Source organism: Chanodichthys erythropterus, chromosome 6 (genome assembly GCF_024489055.1).
Source record: "Chanodichthys erythropterus isolate Z2021 chromosome 6, ASM2448905v1, whole genome shotgun sequence".
NCBI lineage: Eukaryota > Metazoa > Chordata > Actinopteri > Cypriniformes > Xenocyprididae > Chanodichthys > Chanodichthys erythropterus.
The window spans coordinates 35,295,588-35,313,644 of record NC_090226.1 but is presented as its reverse complement, the minus strand read 5'-3'; the positions used below and the strand labels follow the sequence as shown (position 1 = coordinate 35,313,644).

Genomic DNA, 18,057 nt, shown 5'->3' with positions numbered 1-18,057 from the left:
ACTTATCATCAAATTGAAAAAGGAAACCCAAGCGCACTCTCAGAAAACGTGTGTGCGGAAATGTGTGTTTTCTCAAGTCACATTTGATCTCGTCTCTCTGAGAAGTCATTCCTGTAATCAACAAATGTATGATCCCACGGTCCGGCTGAATCATTTAGTGTTTATTTCATCGGTTAAAACTCTCATTATGCCTGTGGTCTTCCACAATTTTAAAATCTGATAAAGTGTATCTATAACGCTCCTTTCTCAAGATGTAATATCAGTCTCTGGTGTCTCCAGAATGTGTGTGTGAAGTTTCAGCTCAAAATCCCCCACAGATCATTTATTATAGCTTGTCAAATTTGCCCCTATTTGGGTGTGAGCAAAAACACGCCGTTTTTGTGTCTGTCCCTTTAAATGCAAATGAGCTGCTGCTCCAGAAGAGGGCGGAGCTTTAACAGCTCAACAACAACAAAGCTGGAGAATCTCACGCAGCCAAAATGACGATTGTCAGTGTTGGTGTTCAGCCTTACATTGTTCAAACCGGAGTCGACACTGATGGAGAGACTCAGGAAGAAGTTACAACAGACCTTTCCCCGGTCCCGTCCTTTCTCTCTACATACTGTCCTATCATAATAAAAGGCAAAAACATAAAAAAAAAAAAAGAAATCTCCTGAGAAACAGATGGGCAAATAATGATCATTCAAGCATGAACCTGTTCTAGCAGAGCCCAAAAACATCAAGTCTTGGGCATAATAGATCCTCTTTAAAACTCAAATTCAGCCAGATTTGCTTTCAGGATCCTCTGATGGAGTTTGTTTTAGATTGCTTTGTTGTTTTATATTAGTAATCAATAATATGATTGTGTCCTGCAGGCAGAAGAGTCGAGCAGACACCTGTCACGCAGCGACAGCAGATACGGCTCGTTAAAAAGAGGACAACGAGAAGAAAGCCAAGTTAGTATTGTGATGTTTGCAGTGAACTGAAGTGTCTCTCACACAGAACTATATTTGCTGAATAACATTCACTGATTAGTTTTGTTTCAAAAGTCTTTCAGAAACATTTCTAAGTTTATTTGGTTTGTTTTATATAGTAATGAACAATTATATTTTTTAGAGTGAAGATGAGCCGCTTTCTGAGAACATAGAAATGGTAAGATTTACAGCTTTTTTAAATCAAAAACAATTTATGTCTTTAGTTTGCTGTTGTTTATTATATAAGCTGCTGTTTCAGTTTCCAAGATAGATGATGCATGTCAGGGTTACTATCATGAACTAAAACTGAAACTATTAACATTTGAAATAAAGCTGAAGTACAATCAAATTAGCTGAAAAACTTGAACTAATCAAAAATGAGAAATGTTGCCTTGGCAATAAACTGAAAAAAGTTGAAGCACAAAAATTATTAACTGGAAATAAATAAATAAATAACTAAAACTGAAATAAAAATAAACCTAAAAAGCAATATTTAAAAAACAAAAAGCACATAATCAAATTACTACAAATGAAACTAAAATGAACATGAAAACAACTAAAAATATAAAAATGAAAGCTAATTCATAATTTTAATTAAATTAAAATAACAGCGATGCATAAGATGAGTCCATGAGCGTTATTGACACGTGAAGTCTGAGAGCAGGAGACTCGATACGGTGTGACAGGCGTGTCTCGAGTCATTTCTCAAGATGTAATATCAGTCTCTGGTGTCTCCAGAATGTGTGTGTGAAGTTTCAGCTCAAAATCCCCCACAGATCATTTATTATAGCTTGTCAAATTTGCCTCTATTTGGGTGTGAGCAAAAACACGCCGTTTTTGTGTGTGTCGCTTTAAATGCAAATGAGCTGCTGCTCCAGAAGAGGGCGGAGCTTTAACAGCTCAACAACAACAAAGCTGGAGAATCTCACGCAGCCAAAATGAGGAAAGTGTTCAGCCTTACATTGTTCAAACCGGAGTCGACACTGATGGAGAGACTCAGGAAGAAGTTACAACTTTTAGACGTTTCTGAATGGTTAGTGGATAAATTGATGTAGTTGCTGTGGAGTTGATTCAACTCATCCACTAGCATGTGTCGTCATGTTCATCTTTTGTGTTGAATTGATCCTCGTTTGTGAAGCAGTCTGGCGTAAAATGACGGCATGACAACAACACTCGACTACAACAACTCTTCCTCTTCTCTAAAGCAGCACAACATGGCCCCGCCCCCTTTGGTGTGTGTTCTCGGGGGCGGGGTTTATGTACATTTTAGGGGTTGTGATGTCACTAACCCGGGAAGAAGCTTGTTGTAGTCCCTACCAGCCATTTGCTGTAGTCCTTAAACAGTGATTTCTGTAAAAGAAAATATCTCCTTTGCATTGAACTTTGATTGTCGTAACTTTGCAGATGTTGTTTATGATCAAACAGCAACATTACACACTAACTAAAGTTAAAAAAGTCAAATCATAATCAACCACCACTTTAAGATTTAAAAATCGTTTAGTGTGTCCCAGGCCTTACATGCAATCTGCAAGCAATCACATCATTACCGCAACTGTTTTTCTAGAACAATCCAAATCTTGGTATAACTGGTACCAGTAATTTGCATTTGGAGTAAATTTGACTTTTTCTTCTAGTGAAGATTCACACTTCCTCTTCTTCCATGTGATTGCTGAAATCTCTCTAGATTCTTGTCTTGTTCTTCTGTAAGGTAGTGTCACTTATCTTGTGTGACATTATATATTGCTACTGGAACAAATATCAAAAAGTATGAGTTGTTAGCTCATAAAGCTCTCTCTCTCTGTCCCTCTCGCTCTCATATATATTTATACCAAGATTTGGATTGTTCTATAAATCAGTTCTCAACAGTCCTAGAATGCTCCAGAAACAATTCTAGAAGGTTTTAAGAAGTGCTACTTATTTATAAGCATCAATGTTTGTTATAAGATCGTTCCATTTCTTTTTTTTTTTTTTTTTTATCTGGGGCAACCTTTTTTTCTTAAACTTAGAGGAATTGGGGCATTTTTTATTGTTTTTAACCAAAAGTTCATCGATTTATGATACAGGAAATCTTTTATTTGAAAACTTATAACCCTAATGCTTATTTTTCATGGGGAAATTTGGCAAAAGTGACAGATGAACCAGTCAGGCGTGTGTTATTTGAGGACGTGTTCTGACTTTTTTATTTCTGGCACGAGTCGAATGAGCCCTCAGAGACTGTTACGGGCAAAATGTAATTGTGCTACGAAGTCTTAGAAAAGAGGACAATTATCATGACAGAAAGAAAGCTCAGGCACACTCTAATCAAATCACAGCATATTGAAATCCTACAGACAATCCAATTGTGGCAGAAGTAAGCAGATCCATCCCATGTCTGTAAGTGCGGAGCAGAAAAGTGAATTACATTAAGGCTCCTCCAATCCTGACTGCAGAACAACTCTGACTGGCAGCTTTGATGCTAAAATACTCTTTGACGTGACAGTCAGCTTGTTGTAGTCTATAGACATTGATTTCGGTTTGCCTGTTGAGATGTGTTTCGTTTTTAATGGTTAAACTGTTACTGGACAAGCATTTTGAATTCATTGATCAGCAGTGACTTTAGTTGTATCTCTCCTGCCTGGATCGATCTGGATCTCTTTCAGGATTTATAACATAACTAAACAAGCCAGACTTTCTGCTCTCCTAAGAGTTTAATGTGCAGACAACTGGAAGTAAGCCATTCATAAGCTGACTTCTCCCGAATAATGTATCTGTTTGACCGATCCGATTGGCAGTGTTTGTCATTATGTCGACTTGACAACGCCTTTTATTATTTTCATTCTCGCACTAAACTGTCTCAAGATTTAGTTCTAGAGCTTCAAGCTTGGTTCAGACCAATATTTGGTATTGCTGTAGTTTCCCATAGTGGATAATCAAATTAAATCCGCAGTCCATCCATTTATCCATCTATCCACAATGCATCAAGCCCTAACAGCCCAGAACACCCTAGCAACATCCTAGAAACCAGGCAGAACACACTAACCCACCTAGTAACACAATAACAACCACCAAGAACACCCTAGCAACTTCTCAGAGCACCTTCAAATGTCCAAAGTTTTCACACTAACATTTACCAGGTCATTTTTGACCCAAAAAATTAATGTTTTTTTTTTACTTCATCAGATTGATATGGAACATGGAAATGGTTTGGCTATGTGGAAAAAATGGACATGATTCGAAAAGGTTTCATCTAGTGAAAACTTTTGGTTCTGCGGCCAAACAAAATCTTACTGAAAGCTAATTTCTTAAGATATCAAGCTCAAATTTGGAACACAACTTGTTTAGATTTATGGCTTTGATTTTCTTGCAGTTTTAGAGTAAAACATGTTTTTGAAAGTATATATTTCATATAAAACAATAGTGGTTTGTGCATATTTCATAACATTAAGTTAACTTTTTTAAACTCTTTTCACTTCAGCAATAATTTGCCAATTTGCCTCTTTGAAAAGAGATCAAGTCTGTGCTCTAAAGCATTCAAAATTTATGCCAGTTTAAGTTGGAAATTTCATTTTCAGGTCTATGTTCAAAAAGGTCAATAAATGGATTATAACTACAGCATAAATATAATTTAGTAACATAAAATACCCTAAAATATATTAGATAAAATACATGATTGAACTAAAATATAGTACATTCATTTCACTGAAATAATAAAAAAAATAATAATGTTAAGAGCAAAAGTGGGTTAAAGTTGTTTAACAATACAATTCCAGGCAAGGAATTGCAACAACAAAAATTTGTAATTATTTTTACAATTATATTCAGTTCCATTAGTGACACAGCAATTTCTTAATTCTGTTTTTAAATCCAATTTTGGATCATTCAGGCTAATGGATGTACAATTAAAATCAATGAATTGCTTTTTAGGGGAACATTGAGTCCTATTTAGTGGTCAGTGTCTATTGTTTTAATTGTTTTCTATTTGAATGTATTTTTTGGCAGGAAACACATATCATTGTGACAGAAAGAATGGGTTGCAAAGCCCATGAATCTGTTGAAGTCTGTTGACTGGAATTGTACCAGAACACAAGCAGTGCTGCCCAATGACTTTGCAGTCGTCTGGAGGGCGAGAGTTACGGACATTATCCCCAAAGAATATTAGGCGGCTGGCGGGCCAAAGACACGATCTATTTAATACTGGCCCTGCGGAGCCGTTAGAGAGCGTGACAGCATGAGCTGGTATTAGCTGCCTTTCATAATTCCAGTCTAATATAGTGCAGAACACAAGGACCATCAGACCTCCCATCTGTACGGCAGAATGACTTTACACTTCACAAGCGCTTGATGGCAGTTATTAGCTTTGACTGACAAGAAAGAATAAATGTCAATCATAAAATAAAGACAGATGGACAAACTGTTTTGACATTATCATGTCTTGTTTCATCATTATAGTGGCAGATGAAGTGTATATTTCAGTAATCATTTTACTGTTTACATTTAGACACAAAGCCTTTAATAACAGGTGCTTCCCCTATCACTGCAAAAAATGATTCCGCATTTTAGTTTGTTCAATGTAATTTTGTAAGTTGATACAACTTGTAATTTCTGAATTTGTTCGTTCAACTTGTTAGGTTTTTACCATCTCAACTAGTCTGTAAGTTCACTGAACTAGAGTACGTGTCGCCTCAATTTAAAAACATATGCTGAACCATTAAGATATAAGTTCTCATTATTTATCGCGAGATCACGTGAAGCGCGACAAAGGTCTCGTTCGTTCATCGGCATTGCTGGCATAGACTGGCAGCGGCAGATTTATCTTCCATTATCATCATCAACTCTGGTAAGTAAATATACGTTCATATTTGTGAATTTATTGAAAATAAAATCGTTTGTATGGAAAAATCTAATTATTTGGTTGAATGTGCTGTTGCAAGTTGAGAAAAAAATTTAGTTGAATGAACATAAATTTTAGTACAGATAACTTAAAAATGTAGGTTATCGTATTTCAACTAATCTTTACAAGTCCAGGTTAGTTGAAATAAGTTGTTGGGCCAACTATTTTAACTGTGTCAACTACATTTTTTAAGTTGAACATACTTAGTAGATTAAGTCAATAAAACTTAACTGAGTCAAAGTAAAAAGATAACTAAAAAATATAAGTTGAGTGAACAAATTTTTTTTTTTACAGTGTATCTTATAATATGGTTCATAATGGTGGAAATGTTTTGTTTTCATCCAAAACCTTAAAGGGATAGTTCACCCAAAAATGTCATCATTAACTCTCCTTCCAAACCTGTACGAGTTTGAACACAAAAGAAGATATTTTGAAGAATGTTGGTAATCAAATAGTTGATGGACCCCATAGTATTTTTGTCCATATAATAAAAAACAGATATGACATTAGAACCATAATGGTTATAATGTCATATCTGTTGGGTAACAAGTGAATGCAGTGAAACCACTAACATCATTGATGACAGGTCACTATAATGGTAGACATGAACTGTAAGGTTGAACCTTGTTCTAAGAGAAGTTGAGTTGTGGGCAAATTTTATTTTTGTTATAATACATTACATCAATAATGACCTGAGAAATATTCAACAGTTCATTAGGCCAGTCACAATGAAATATTGAATTTCACCACAACGGTTTACCTTTACTTTGTGAGGATCAATACTTTTCTCCAATTTCTTTCCAGTTCACTCACATGAAGATTGAGACGGGCAGGATTCCCCAAGCGCTGCGTCACTGATGTGAGACCGGTTTACGAAAGAGTTTGTTTTGAAATGCTGAACCACCGTCTTCATTTATTCTCTCTCTGGTTTCATCTCAGAACGAATCCTTTCGGATTTCATATCATCAGCTCGGCTGTCTGAGAGCAACAGGAACAAAAGGAATTTGTCAAGAAGCCGACAATATTTGTGCAATCCCAGCTAACAAAAATAGAACATTTCGCGTTTCACGTTCCCATTATGTTATGTAAATATTATTTCTGAATGTTCTCTCAACATTTTTTTCTTGGTTATGCAAATGTTAAGGAAATATTCCATTGTATCAATCTTCAAACATTATTGGAATGTTACTTTTGAATGTTCTCTGAATGTAACCATCTCTCTGATTTGGCTTGATATTTGACGAGTGCTTATTTACACCTCTGAAAGGCATAATAGTCTTTATCAGGCTGTGAAATGATGGCATCAGATATGAGAGTGTGCTGCGTTTTATCTCAGATCTTTAATAATTCTCTCTTGTGAGAGGTTTTCCCTCCTCACGCAGACGAGTGTTTGTCATCAGAGTAACACTGCTGGAGGAGAGCCGGTGAAGTCGCTGACGCCGCTGATCTTTACGTGACTTTACACCACATGCTGGGAAAGGTTACTGTCATTCCCGATCCGTACAGCCTGATCTCTTCTGGGTCGTGAGTCACATGATGCGCAGGTACACGAGAAACGAGGGTGTACCAGACGAGAAAGAGGAGAGATTCATGTTGGTTCATAGAGTTTTGAAAGACTTTAAACAATTAAAGACTCTCTAATTTGTCATGTAAAAAGTAGTAGCATATTTTTTCTCCCCCAAATGAAAGAATCGATTCTGAACTGAAATGAGTCGTCAATAATTAATTAACAAATTTGCATAATGCCCGCCTCTGCTCTTGATTGGCTAAACAGCGTCTCTTTGCCCCGCCCTCAATCACTGTAGTTGTATCTGAGACTGGAAGAGTTTGGTTCGTGTCGTTCATGTCGAGAAGACGCTGTTTTCTGCTGAGATTGATACGGTAAAACCGACGCCGTCGTTACTGTTCGTATCACTGCGAGATTCAGATATGATAATGAGCGTTTGGTTTCTGACCAATCACAGCAGAGCAGCTCTCAGAAAGGCGGGGTTTAGAGAGACCGAATCCTTGATGGAAGCGTTTCAGACACTGAGAGAAAAGAGCTGATGCTGCAGTGGATATTAAGAGAGAATTAAAGTGTTTTTGATCCTGGATGAATGTGAACCTGTTGTAGGAGACGAGAAACAACATTACAAACCTTTAAAACAGCATAAGAGGGCACTTAAATTGAACACAATAGTCTTTATTTTGTTTTTATAATTTAACATTTGAACTTCTGAACTTCTTAAATGGCAGATTATCTGCAGTACTTTTTCAGGAATTAGAGATTTCCTGAAAAAAGTTTCTTTATTTGAATTGATTGTTCTATTAAGATTTTCATTTCACAAAAGGGTCTTTATGGTGGAAAATGTTCTTTAGATTTGTAAAATATCACTAAGAGAAAAGGTTCTTTTAAGAACTAGAAATGGTTCTTCTATGGCTTTTGGAACCTTTATTTTTTTGATTATACCACCTTGACATTTTTGACTTCATATTAATTCAGAAGTTTAAAGTAAACAGGTGTGACTGTCGCTGTCTTTATGAATTGCATTGTATTTGTATTGCTGAATTAATTCACAGACTAAACATCTATTATTGTCTTGTGTTTGAGAGTGGATCTGTTACATTATTCCATAAGCTCAGAGTCGGACCGCTGGAGGACAACAAACACACGGACAATCCTGATCTTAAGAAGTGCCAATTCATGTTGTTTACAAACCGCCTTATTCTCTGAACATTCATCAAAGATAGATTAATATTTCATGATTATTTGATAACCATTTAATATCTAACATCTTCTGAGAAGAAGAAATTCAGACAGCATGTGTCCGTTTCTGAAAGTAAGGAATGATATTGAAAAACAGATTTGTTCATTTTCTGAAGGGAGTTCGTGGTGCTTGTTTTCTGACCTCATGTCTCGGTCGACACAGACGCCACTCATCCGTGAGCCTGGCCTCTTCTAATCACGCTTTCTTGCCAACACAACTCAATGGCAAAATGATTGACATGCTGTGAGATATACAGAAGTAAGCTAAAATTAGATGACCTTGTCTACGCAAATAATTTCAATGCAGAATCTTGATTTGATTCCTGATGCACAATGGATTGCTGAAAGAATAATGCATAATTCTCTTTCCTCACTGAGCTGCTGCTTTTTATACGTTTTATTTTTGGCCATATGAAACCGCACAAATCCCTCAGAAGCTTTTCTGCTGACAAATACACTGAGGCCTGTGTGTGTCTGGAAAGACTTCAGGTTGTTTGTTTACTAAAGTGAACTGTGAGAGTTTGTGTTGTTGCAGCTTGTGTTCTTCAGATAAAAGCTGAAGTTCCTTCCATGCAAGCTAACTGAAGCATTATGGGTTTTATTTAGAGGACCGATGGCTCGAGGGCGAGAGCACGACACACAGAGAAAGGACAAGCATGATTCAGAGATGATGAAAACTCACAAAGGATTTGTCAAACAAGAAGATTATTAAAGGCGTGGTTGATTATGATTTCGACTTTTTAACTTTAGTTAGTGTGTAATGTTGCTGTTTGATCATAAACAACATCTGCAAAGTTACGACGTTCAAAGAGAGATATTTTCTTTTACAGAAATCACTTTTTAAATGGCTGGTAGGGCCTACAAGAGCTTCTTCCCGGGTTAGTGACATCACAAACCCTACAATTTACATAAACCCCGCCCCCAAGAATACGTAAAAAAGGGGGTGTGGCCATGTTGGGCTGCTTTAGAGAAGAGGAAGAGTTGTTGTAGTCGAGTGTTGTTGTCATGCCGTCATTTTACGCCGGACTGCTTCACAAACGAGGGTCAATTCAACACAAAAGATGAACATGACGGCACATGCTAGTGTGGTTATTTAGTAGCCAATGTAATTTAAATGCATATAATTTCCATTGTTTGTATTTCCCCTGTGCATTTCTATTAATTACTGCATTTATTTAGTTCAAGTGAGACGAGTAAAGAGCATCTGTCGTATAAATCATTATCTGTCTGCTGTCTATATTAAACTTAGCCATAGAAACGGTTTGTGTTAACTACAGTTAAAAATGTAAATGAATCTCAATCTATTTACAGCACTTGTTTTTATCTTAAAAGATAATTGATGCAAAGAAAACTAAAATATGTAGTGATCATATTGATGGAAGGTTAGTGAAAATATATGCAGAATTGAGAGAATAGTATTTATGGAGATAAATTGTAGCCTAACATGTGAATGTTCACAAAGCATTTTATGCAAAGAACTCTAATCGTAGTTGTAACTATATTTGTGACAATCTGTGTAACTTGATTCATGTTTACCAAACGATAGATAAATCTGTGTCAGAGACTGACTGGATGTTTGACATGAAAATTGTTCCTTGCTGCTTTTTAAACGTTGATTAGTCTCTTAATTGAGCTTTTCTAGAATGCATGATTAATATTATTTGTATTTAACAGTTTTTGTTTAGTTGTCAAATGTCAGATGTTTGTGTGTACAGTTATTTTTCAATGTTTTCAGCCTCGTCCCCGCTGACAGTCTCATAACATTTTCTCTGTTGAGGTTGAATGCGTTTGAATGCAGTTTCATCTATTCTTAAGTGACTGGAATTAAATGTCACACTAATAGAGACATTCCTGCGGCACGACTGGATTCAGTTCACTGCCTACTGAACTGCAGTCCCAACATGAATGAAGACGTCAAAACTGCATTCTTGAAGAAATATCATTCTTACCTACATGCATTTTTTCGTTTGAAAAAGATGCGAGTGACATGAGGCTTTGCTGTTTAATTAAAGAACGTTTTAAAGAAAATGTGACTTATCGGAACTCAAATTTAGACATTATTGAATGCATGATTTCTAAATAGTGCAAAAAAAGATTTTCTTCCTCTGTTCAAAAATCTAAACATTCTTAAATCAAGATACATTTACTCGAGAAACAAAATGACTGAAGATACATAGTCTTGTTTAATGAAAATCTGATCAAAATGAAGTGAGTTTGTGCTTAAAACAAGAACAAATATCTGCAGATGGAGTCAGAGAAAAATAATCCCAGATATTTGTTCTTGTTTTAAGCACAAACTCATTTCATTTTGATCATAGTAAACAAGACTTTAATATCTTCAGTCATCTTGCTTCTTCTGTAAATGTATCTTGATTTAAGAAAGTTGTGCTGGAAAACAAGACAGAAACACTGAAGAAGACAACCAATTGTTTTTGCAGTGTAAGATTTTAAATTATTTTTACAATTCAACAATTGTGCAAATACATTTTGAAGACACAAATGAATGATATATTTCGGAATTTAAAATTGACACTTGACAAAGAGATGTTTGAGGACAAGTGTTTCCAAGTACAAGAATCCTGTTTATTGATTCTATATGGAAAATTTCAAATTTCTGACATTACAAATCTTTGGATTACAAAATAACAGCTAATGCACAATATTACACATGCTTTATTGCTCAACTACAAGAATATTAGCCTACATTGAGCTGAATCATGTGTCAATACAGTCAAATACCGCTAGTTTCAGACTGATTTCTGTTCATTTGGCCTTAAAGAGGACAAACCCGCAGCAGAACTGCTTTCAGTGTGTGTGTGATCAGAAAGAAAGAGTGATCAATCGAGCTAAAGGCCAAAGCGTCAGTGGCAGCTCATTCATCACACGTCGCTCTGAGGACAGTCAGTCCACAATAATACACATTGGAAACACTGGCACACACAGTAAACATACCAGCCTGAAAAAAAATCACCAATAATTACAAAGAAACAGCAAGTAACACTGAATTAAGCATGGCATTTTGCAGCAGTTTCCATTTTTATTGCTGATATTTTGCTCCAATTTTGCCAATCTTTTGAACACATGGAATGGAAGTGCTGACTTATCGCAAATGCTTTATGCAATATTCCAGTTTAAATTTGGATGGAAACAGATGTTGAGAGCTAACTAGCACATCCTTTAGTCTAAGCTTGCATTGGCAGGGTACAATTTGATGTCACACGACTAAATCCTCAAACAGCTGCTGTTTCTGACCTGATATTACAACAATGAGCACATGTCGACTGGATGATCTGTTCAACACTCACAACAAATTATGATCCTTCAGTGTTTATGACAGTGTAATATTAAGATATCCATTAACTGATAAAATCCATTATACAAACTGTAATATGTCTATATATATATTTTTATTAAACAGAAAAACTAAATCTGGGCAGTGTTTTATGATGAAATGATGTAAAGACAATTAAAAAGTTCTGGCAAGTCCATCAGAGTTTCTAGTAATTGCATCAATTTTTCACCAGATTTCGAATGAAAATGTTCAGTAAACCCTCATTAGCGTTCAGAAGGCCTTTGTGCTGCCGTCAGTTATTAATCTGCTTCATCAATGAGTATCAACAGGCTCGTTAAGCTAAACGAGCACAGGACAAATGAGAGAAGACATCTTTGTTTGATTAACAAACGCGTCAGAAGTTTCCCCCGAGGCCTAAGCACTTATTACATTTAATATTAATGCGCATTAAAACATTATTACTGCTTAAGATGGTGATATGGTTCCAGTTTTTTCATGAAATTAATACATTAATTTCAGTGTAATTATAGGCAGTGGCTTATGTGTAATAAATAAAAACTAATTCAACATTAATCTATAATTCGTTATTGAGTGCATTAAATAATATTAACTGATACAAGTTTTGTTTTCGTATTAGTTCTTGTTGAAATTAACATTAACGAAGATTAATAAGCATTGTTAGTACATAATGTTAACAAAGTGTTACCAGGATAATTATTTCAAAAATATATTTTCACTGCTTAAAGTACTACCGAAGAAATGTACTAAACAATAAATCACGCTTAAAGCGCTCTAGTAATCCATGTGCCGAGCCGTGCTGGAGACGGAGGAATATGGAGATTGAGTTTGGATGTTGTTAAATAAGGTCAGAAGACATGATTAAATTACACTGGGGTTAACAGAGACACAGACTCCACAACCACACCTGCAGAGAAGACTGATGCCACGACCCCTTTTACAAACAGATCAGTTTTTGTCTGAAATATCCATTACGTGACATTAATTATTTTATTGGACTATCAGTGCCACACATCTGCACACCTGCAGTTCAGCCATACGCACGAGGCCTCAGTGTCGATATTCAGCACGATTGAGAGAGTGATATTTAAGCAGCACATTATTGTTAACTGCTTCAAACACACTCATCCCATCAATGCAGAGATGAAAGATATTTCAAGTGCCTTAAAGGTGCCCTAGAATCAAAAATTGAATTTATCTTGGCATAGTTGAATAACAAGAGTTCAGTACATGGAAATGACATACAGTGAGTCTCAAACTCCATTGTTTCCTCCTTCTTATGTAAATCTCATTTGTTTACCCGAAGAACAGGCGAATCTCAACATAACACAGACTGTTACGTAACAGTCGTGATCATTAATATGTACGCCCCTAATATTTGAATATGCCAGCCCATGTTCAAGGCATTACACAAGGGCAGCCAGTATTAACGTCTGGATCTGTGCACAGCTGAATCATCAGACTAGGTAAGCAAGCAAGAACAACAGTGAAAAATGGCAGATGGAGCGATAATAACTGACATGATCCATGATATCATGATATTTTTAGTGATATTTGTAAATTGTCTTTCTAAATGTTTCGTTAGCATGTTGCTAATGTACTGTTAAATGTGGTTAAAGTTACCATCGTTTCTTACTGTATTCACAGAGACAAGAGCCGTCACTATTTTCATTATTAAACACTTGTCAACTTATCATTTATTAACAGCTATTGCACTATCAAACTCATTCAGAATCAAATGTAAACATCCAAATAAATACTGTACTCACATGATCCGATGTATGCATGCAGTATGCATGACGAACATCTTGTAAAGATTCATTTTGAGGGTTATATTAGCTGTGTGAACTTTGTTTATGCACTGTATTATAGTCGAGAGCTCGGGGGGGCGGGGAGCGAGAGATTTAAAGGGGCCGCAGCCTGAATCGGTGCATATTTAATGATGCTCCAAAATAGGTAGTTAAAAAAATGAATTTAAAAAAATCTATGGGGTATTTTGAGCTGAAACTTCACAGACACATTCAGGGGACACCTTAGACTTATATTACATCTTTTGAAAAGACGTTCTACGGAACCTTTAAAGTTCATAATATTATTTTTGGGTTATGCTAGAATACATTTACATGATTTAAAGTTCGAAAATACATTATTTTTCTCATACTCTACTCCTTTTTTTACCCTCTGACTGAAACACTGTCCTGTCTCTTTAAAGCCCCGCCTCTCTGAAAAGACCAGTCTGCTCTGATTGGTCATCTAGCCCACCCTGTTGTGATTGGTCAGCCACTTATAGCGTGTTTCAGAACTGTAATGGACCTTACCGTCAGCTGTAAACAGCATTAAATCTATGGGTTCGGTACTGCCATACCAGTTCGTACCAAATCTGATAATGAGAACATCTCCTGAACCGTTCTTTAAAGGCGGGCCATAGCAGCCAGTAGACGGCTATTATGCAAATGTGTAACATGCTGATGTAGATAAATCACAGAAATGACGACATGACTACAAACGAGACGTTTCAGGCAGGTGCTTTCTGTTAGAGAGATTCACTGACTTTGTGCTTTGTAACTTTGCAGATTGTTTACATGCACAAATATTCACAAACAGCTATATTACATACTAAAGGAAAGGTACAATTTTAAAAAAGCATAATAGGTGCAGATACATAACTCTTTCCCCGCAATTCATGAGGTTTTCCGTCATTTTATATTGACTTTTTACAGTTATATGGTAGGAGAGAGTTAACACACATTAGGTTAACCAGCATTAACCACCAATAATCGCAATAAATCCAGCAGGTCACGTCAGTCAAGCTCGCATCAGCTGACTCCCAAGTGACTCACATCTACCTATAGGAATACAGCATCCATATATAAGCTCTTCAATATTATCAACAGCTATTGCATTCTCAGGAGCTAATTACCCTCCTCCATCCCCAGCTCCTCCTCTCTTCAGTTAGGATTGGCCTCATGATTCCCCTGAATCAGACTAATTCTTGAATGTGTGTACATGTTAAATTATTGACATTAATTATATCTGCATATATTGGTTCTGTTCTGTTTATAGGGGGTTATTGCTGCTCTCCCTGCTCTTATCCATGCTAGGCTGCATAAATGCGCAGGTAGTTCTTGCCCAGAACAGAACCATACCGCCAATACAAACTCTATCAATAATATTTGACGATAGTGGTCCTGACAGAAGTGTGTTTTGTTACTTTTGTTAAGAAACAAAGTGATATCTTTCAAATTCTGTCCATTTTATCATGAAATTCAAACAATATCTGCTGTTTTTGACGCTCTTTGATGTGACGTGACAGACACCGTACAGGCGCCTCAGTTCAAGCGAAGCGCGAGTGAACGCGATCATCTCTTCCTCTTGACTACTAGTTACAGAATAAACATGCATGAACATCTGAAGGTATGCTGAAAGATACAGAACAACTTACTGAAACGTGTCATATCTCGTGTAATCGCTCAATCAGTGTTTCAACAACAGAAAGATATCAGTAAAACAGCTTGTAAAACAGTCACGTAGCATTACATTTTCCTCAGGCGAGTCATTCAGTGTCCACAGCTTATTAGTTCAACAGAGAAATGAACTCTTTTGCTAAATAAATGCACTATTATTAGTTTATATCTTAATTATATTTACTTCACCTGTTAGTGATGTCTTCATTTGTTTAAAAAAATCTGTCATGAAAACAAGTTATGTCAGTAAATGTGTAAATGATTATATTTCTACAACGAATTGGAGTAGAAACAACTATGTAGAAGTTGATGCAAAAACTGCCTTATGTGTAATTTACATGTCTACATACATTTTTTTTTATTTGAGTGTTGATTATTATATCTAAAAAATAAATAGCATCTGAATTTAATAGTTTGAGCTCTGTTGTTAAATGTAACCTTTAAAATTATAGTAATGTGCAAGAAAGTGCTCCCTAGTTTACAGCATTAGCAGAGATATATTTGCTTTTATTCTTAAAGGATTAGTTCACTTCAGAATTAAATTTCCTGATAATTTACTCACCCTCATGTCATCCAAGATGTTCATGTCTTTCTTTCTTCAGTGGAAAAGAAATGAAGGTTTTTGAGGAAAGCATTCCAGGATTTTTCTCCATATAGTGGACTTCACTGGGGTTCAACGGGTTGAAGGTCCAAATGTCAGTTTCAGTGCAGCTTCAAAGAGCTCTACATGATCCCAGACGAGGAATAAGAGTCTTATCTGGAGAAACCATCGGACATTTATATACTTTTTAACCACAAATGCTCGTCTTGCACTGCTCTGTGATGCTCCACGCATGACATAATCATGTTGGAAAGGTCACGTGTGACGTAGGTGGAAGTACCGAGGTAGGACTTCAAAATCGTCCGACATCGTTGTTTTACCTTTTTTTGGTAAAGGCCGTTTGACTTAGTCTTTAATGTTCACTTTGTAAACACTGGATCTGTACTTCTGCTTAAGTCGTGACCTTTCCAACATGATTACGTCATGCGTGGAGCATCACAGAGCAGTGCAAGACGAGCATTTGTGGTTAAAAAGTATATAATTTTTATTATTTAAAAAAAAATGTCCGATGGTTTCATGATCCCAGACTCTTATTCCTCGTCTGGGATCATGTAGAGCTCTTTGAAGCTGCACTGAAACTGACATTTGGACCTTCAACCCGTTGAACCCCAGTGAAGTCCACTATATGGACGTACCAAACCGTCATGTTTGTGTACCGTTACACCTCTAATATACATAAAAGTAATTGCAAGAAATAGCTATCCTGCATGTCGACGTTTAGCTTTCCAAGCAACAACAAGCATCCTCACACCACACGCAGCGCTCAGATACAAGCCTCGGGCTCACTGTGCTGATTCACCATGTCCCTTTTCATTACTTCAACACATGACTGCCCTCATACCGCTCTCTCTGGATCTACATAGAGGAGACTCAAGGGCAGAACACAGCTCCTGTATCCCCACATCCCACCGGGATTTCTCCCTCCTTGTAGGCTTGGGGGTGTTTCATAAAACTAATATTTAGCAAACCACAGATTTCTCCCAATTCTTGAGCACTCTTTTTTATAATGAGTGAAATCTAGTAGCAGATGTCATTTACACAAATCTCCAGCAAGAGAGACACCTTGAAAAGCGCTCACTAAAGTGGCAGTCTTTTCCCCAGAGGACTGGACATGGCAGATCACACAGAAGATGGAAGCCGACGGTTATGTAAGCTTCCTGTTTGTGTCATCCTCACTCAGAGTGCTACAGAAGATGCTTTCCAGAATGAACCGTTCTCACTTAATTCTGGGACTTAAACGCGGGTAATCATATGAAATGCACAGGGATGAGACTTTATTATAAGAGGTGAAAACAAACAGATTCCTGGCCGGATTCCCAGTGGGACTGTCTGTGTCATTATTCAAGATTCGCTGCACATCTCCTGCTCTTACTGCTCAGCATGTGGACTGAATATGCGATGTGCTGCACCCATCCAACAAGCTAAATAACTATCATGAAAGTCTTTGAGTGAGTAAAATGCAAAAATATGGGTAAAATAAGGTATCTTCAGTCCCATATGGTTCTAATTAGGCTCGCTTACATTACAGTAAAAGCACTGGCTTCCCAAATCAGTCCTATCGAGCCTTACGGGCTCCTCCAGAGCAGGAAAAATCAATATTATCCACACAAAACACAGTCAGCTTTGCTTTCTTAGAGAGAACACATGCTGACTCCCCTGGAGGAACGCCACTGAAATATTCATGTTTTTAACTAGGGGAAGTAAGGTGTGATTCCTCCACTCTGGTTTTTTATTATGCAAAGCCTGTGAATAATTATCTCCGCTGGTCTTCTGGAGCGCATGAATTAAAGCTCTAAGCTCATTAATGTAATGTACCCTGAACATTCATCAGGTGCAAATGGACGGGGGTTTTCCAAGCCAATCGATGGCAGCACTGGCGTGGAGAACGGCAAAACGTGACCGCTCACAATCCTCAATTAGGACTGGCTTGGTGATCAACTCTGCAAAAGATCCACATTTCGAGAAGTCTGACCTTTGAACAAACATTTAGCAGTGAGTGATGCATCTCAATCACAGCATGCCGCTATTTTCACCCAGGAATTACCAATATAAAATGTTGAGATTGTGTTGTAGAGAGTCGTGACAAGCGGTGTAGTAAATCAAGCCTGTTCTC

At 36.8% G+C, this 18,057-nt stretch overlaps 1 protein-coding gene across 2 annotated transcripts in view; it reads right to left on the bottom strand.

Annotated features, from left to right (window-relative positions):
* Positions 1 to 18,057, bottom strand: part of syn2b (synapsin IIb) — a 67,605-nt gene that overhangs the window by 48,935 nt on the left and 613 nt on the right. The window lies entirely within an intron of this gene.